This window comes from Natator depressus, chromosome 1 (genome assembly GCF_965152275.1).
Source record: "Natator depressus isolate rNatDep1 chromosome 1, rNatDep2.hap1, whole genome shotgun sequence".
NCBI lineage: Eukaryota > Metazoa > Chordata > Testudines > Cheloniidae > Natator > Natator depressus.
The window spans coordinates 210,927,155-210,932,680 of record NC_134234.1 but is presented as its reverse complement, the minus strand read 5'-3'; positions in this window follow the sequence as shown (position 1 = coordinate 210,932,680).

Here is a 5,526-nt window from a genome sequence, read left to right as displayed (position 1 = left end):
ATAGCATGCTATGACACTTTTGTATTGCATACCTGAATTTGTAAGCAAGTAGGTTTTAAGTGAGGTGTAACTTGGGGGTACCCAAGACAAATCAGGCTCCCGAAAGGGCTACAGTTGTCTGGAAAGGTTGAAAGCCACTGTTTTATGAGAATCTGTGCAAAGGTAATCAGCAGAAGTGCAAGAGCAGGCATATTAAAATTCTGCACAGAGTTCAGCGAATGGGCTGTGGTGATTGTGTGTCTTCCAAAAACTAGTGGAAATTTAATAATTTGTGAAGGTGATAAAGTCACCATAAACCTTTGAATGGAGGTGGATCAGTGTCCTATTCCAATAGTGATTTGATAAATTGATAGGATGGGTGATATATGCAAAAGCTGACCAACCTGTCCTAGCACCAGCAAGTGGCATCAGAGCCAGAGTCTTAAAAAACCTTGCCGCAAACACACACAATGGCCTGTTGAGGTATGAAAGGTCACCCTGCGGTGGTGGGCACTAGTGTGTCTGAAACGATCCTCACAATGCAGAGAACCCCAATGGAGAGTGTGGTCACTATTACAAACTACTTTGAGATAATGGTAGGGTCTAAACAGAAATAGGCTTTCCCAACTCTGTACACTGTTGAATTAGCCCACTTGCCTACATCTGCCTGTCATATAATGCCACTGAGTGCTACAAGTGCAAATCTTGTTACCCTTTGGTCTTGATGGCCATAGTGGATCACTGATACTGTATTTTATGTTACTACAGACTGGCCAAGCAGAGTCCAGAGTGCAAGAATTTTCAATAACTCCATGGTGTGCTTGAGGGGACATACTAATAAATAATAATAATGAATAAAGCTTACAATCAAATTAAAGACAAGCTGCAGCAAGTGAGTGTGATGAAAATTAGAAGGGAACAGTGGATGGAATATGAGAGCAACAGTATCGGCAAGGCTCCGGGTATAACTTGATCGTTCTGAATCATTTAGAAAGGGGATGTTCAGACCCTACTTCTGTGTGTAACTAAATGAACATATCACAGTTCCCGCTCCCAGTAATCGCTTTTGGCCCATTTTGGTGCAGACTGGAAAAAAAACCCACAAGGGGATTGTTCAGTTCCAGTGGCCTGAAATTCCTGCTCTGAATCATAGAATATCAGGGTTGGAAGGGACCTCAGGAGGTCATCTAGTCCAACCCCCTGCTCAAAGCAGGACCAATCTCCAATTTTTGCCCCAGTTCCCTAAATGGCCCCCTCAAGGATTGAACTCACAACCCTGGGTTTAGCAGGCCAATGCTCAAACCACTGAGCTATCCCTCCCCCCGAAGGGTGTTAAGAGCTTCAATGGCAGGCAGTTGCAGGTAAGTCAATCAGATAAGGGATGCTGTATGTCATTATTATGCCAACTACATGGCTGATGCCATGGAATGAACTCTATTTCTGCATACAAGATTGCTTATCCCATAGTTGCTGCAGCAGCAAATGATTTAGAAATATTACATATAAATCTTAACTGACAGGCACACTAGTTCTGAGTAATGTGTTTAATGAACACTGAGAGAAGGAGGAGGAGGGAACAACACAAACATGACTGCAAGGAGCCAAATTTTCATTTGACATGAACCCTTATGGAAACCTGTTATGGACTGTAAAAGAAAATGAGACTCTTCCCTTAGGATTTTTAACCACTCTTTAGCAATTAGTGGAGAATTCTGTCCTTATTACAGAATTGCATAGGACTGATTTAAAAATAGAAAAAGGAGATCATTCTTCATTTGTTGGTTTTTTAGAGTAATTTCTATAGAATCTTATTTAATTTCAATAGATTTGTATTGGTTTCATCCCTATTAAATTCTATAAGAGTTTTCTATATGGAAATAAACTAAATTAAAGTATAGAACCTGTAAAAGAACACCTTCTTAGAAATGTCAAAATTGTGTCTACAAGGGTCCTTGTTTTCTGGGGCATCAGGTTAAAATATGGTTGGTGCTTTGGACAAAACATATAGACAAAAACATTGTACCCAAAGTCCCCTGCAACAAGGGGGAGTGAGTAGAAAGAAGTCTCAGTTAGCCAGGTGCTTTGTTTATTCTTTATTATGGGTCTGTGCTGTAGTGGATGGAGGTGATAGACTGTATATCCAATTCTGCTGGTTGTTCTTTGACTAATTTCTGTGGGTGGGTGTGATGGGTTTCCCAGCATGCAACCAGGACTGTGGGACCACGGAGCTCTCAGTCCCACAACCTGGTGTATTCCTCTCACTCTCTGATGCTGTTGGCAAGCTACAGTCCTCTGGCAGGTGCTGCACTTACATAGACATTCACAGACAGGGACACATCCAACTGAGTTACATGAATGATTTCCCCAGACTCTCATGTACCAACAATAGAGAGGCCAATTCTGCCCCAGCCTTGCACTGCAGAACTGTACCATCTTACACTGGTCAGAAATCTGACCAGTATAAGTTCATTACCCAGTCCTCCACCCCTTGATGTGGAGAGGACACACACTAGCCTTTTTAAACTGAACTGAGATTTCCCAAGCATTTCAACCAAAACACACTGTTTTAGGTAAAATATAAAACAGATTTATTAACTACAGAAAGATAGATTTTAAGTGATTATAAGTAGTAAGTGTAGAGATCAAAGTGGGTTACCTAAGAAAAGTAAATTTGCAATCTGAGTTCTATAAACTAAACAGGATTTGAATCAAACAGTGTCTCACCCTGATAGATGGTACAAACAGGTCACAGATCTTCAATACACAGGCTGGAACAGCCTTCCAGCCCGAGACCACTCCCCTCCAGTTCAAAGTCTTTGTCCTTCAGATGTTCCTCCAGGTATTGCTGTGGGGGAGGGAGGGTGAGAGGCCAAGTGATGATGTCACTTCCCCTCTTCTATAGTTTCTTCCAGCTTGCTGGAAAGATCTTTTGCTTGCGACATGCATGTCCACCTCCATTAGTCAAGCAGTCTCCATTGTCTCCATGCTATCTCTGAGAAGTCTTCTGGGATGACTACTGGGAAAGTGGATTCCCTGTAATGGGCCATCAGCTCATCTGGCTACTCCATTGTTGTACCTGAAAGGCTGGTTGTGGATGTTCCCAAACTCAGAACATATTTCAGGAATACACACATAGCAACGTTTCATAACTCCACAAACAACAATAGCACATACAATCCAACATGATATTAATGTTCAACAGATCAAGACTTTTAAAATGATACCTCACATGGCATACTTCGTACAAAACATATCATAATTATATGAGGGTTCCAGGGTGCTACTTTAAAGTACAGAGAGCTACAGCGGATTTGGTATGCAAAAGGTATCCACTTTATGCATGTAGGGACAGTGTCACAGGGTACTTTGCTCACCACTGGAGCACCTCCTTGTGGCCATGGCTGGGGATTAGCCCTGCCAGTCTGATGCCTCTTCCTTCAGTTGCTCTCTCTCTCTCTCTCTCTCTCTCTGGACTTGACTGTTCCCTCTTCATGGCTTGGCGCTCTGGCCAGATCACTGTAGTTTTCTCATTCAGGGGTGGGGGAAGGTGGGAGGTGTACCAAAGTCTCTGTAACAACTGTCCCAGACAGTCTTCCAATTCACTGCCCCTCAATGGTGCCACTTCCCCAGTTGCTGGTAGAGGAACCCAGACCCGTCCTATTCTCTGGCTTCCAAACCCAGGAACCCTACAATGCTAAGCTCTGCACTGTCCCACACCTTGCTGCTGTTTCCCTGGACTGCTTCCTACCTTTCCTCAATCAGACTCTTTCTCCACCCTCCTCGGGGTATGCCCTTCCCTCCAAGCCAAGCTCCTTTTTCTCCCTAACCTCAGAGTGACTGCAGACCTCCTCCCTGCAGCCTCCTTTTGCTCTCAGCTACCTGTATACAAGCCCCGCCTGTTCCTGTCCAGATGAACTTCATCCTTTAATTAGCCCTCATTGCTCCCTGACTCCTCCAGGTGCAGCCTAGGTGGTCAATTGGCCCACCTAGCCACTTTAACCCCTTCAAGGGCTGGGTTTGGGGTGCACACCCTACCAGAGACAGCATATTGTTGGACGTAACATTTGGTGGGCAGATCTGGGAGGAGAATTTTATTCTTAAACTCCATCCACATTACTCCTCATTTCATAATATAGTTCCAGATTATTTCCAAGATTTTCATCATACAGTACTGTGGTTTCTGTAACACAAAAGGTTGAAATTCTACAGAATCTTTGGGCTTGTTGATGTGCAGAACTGTGCTGGTTTAAATAAAGATTTGACTTTAAACTAATTTAATTAAACTAGTGCAAAATACTGTGTGGACACTCTTAGTTCAGTTAATTGTTTATTTGGGATCATTTAAATTGAGTTGGAACAGATACAAGCAGAGGCGGATTAAGCTTTTGTGGGGGCCTGGGCCAGAGCGAGTCGGGGCTCCTCCCCATACCTTCTGCTTGCAGTCCCCTCCCGACCTCCCACCCCGTGCTCCTGCTGAGGAAATGGGGTCAGGGCGCGGGGGCTTGCCCCACCCTCCTGCCCGGCCCTCCTGCCAGGGAGCAGTGCGGGGTGCAAGGCTTCCCCCTGCTTGTCCCACGCTCCTGCCGGGGAGCAGATTTGGGGCATAGGGGCTTCCCCCACTCGCCAGCAGGAGTGCCGGGTGGGTGAAGTGGGGCAAGCCTCCATACCCCATCCCCACTCCCTGGCAGGAGTGCCGGGTAGGTGAAGTGGGTCAAGCCCCCAAACCCCATCCCCACTTCCCAGCAGGAGCGCCAGGTGGGTGGAGCAGGGCAAGGCCCTGCACCCCAAGCCCGCTCCACGGTGGGCAGAGCAGGTCAGGGTGTGGGGACGCCCATTTTTCCAGGGTCTCCCAATTGGCCAGGGCCCCTGGGCATGGGCCCCATTGGCCCAGTGGATAATCCGCCACTGGATACAAGCTAAATCTAAAAATCCACTCTCTTAAAATGAAATGAGAGTGTTAACTTAATCTTTTTGTACTGTTTCACTATATACATTTAAATTACACCTTCAGTTAAACCAGTGAAACTAAAACCTGTTTTACACACAATTTTTCTACCAGTATAACTATGTCCGTGGGGGGTGTGAATTTTTACCGAAATAGTTATTCTGGTAGAAGCCCTGGGGTAGATGCAGTTATACAAGTTTAGAAGTGCCTTATACTAATATAGTTTATTCACTTTCCTGAATGGGAATATCTATACTAATATAGAACACCTTTATACCTATATAACTGCATCCATCCTTGGGGCGTTGTACAGTTTTAACTCTATCAATATAATTAAAGTGGTACTACTTTTGTGTGTAGACAAGCCCTTAGACAATTTATTACATTGTGACCAAAAAAAAAAGTGTTTCCCCAAGACCAACCCCCCCTCCCCACATAACCTTTTCTACTTTTAGTCATTTATATTTTATCCTAAAGGCAAGATCTTACGTTGCAAGAGGCAGACTGATGGCTGAAAAATGCCCAATGAGAGGAAGCTGTGAAGCCACATTTAACAGAAATAACTTTTTTTTTAACCTCCCCTAGACCCATCATGCTGTGTG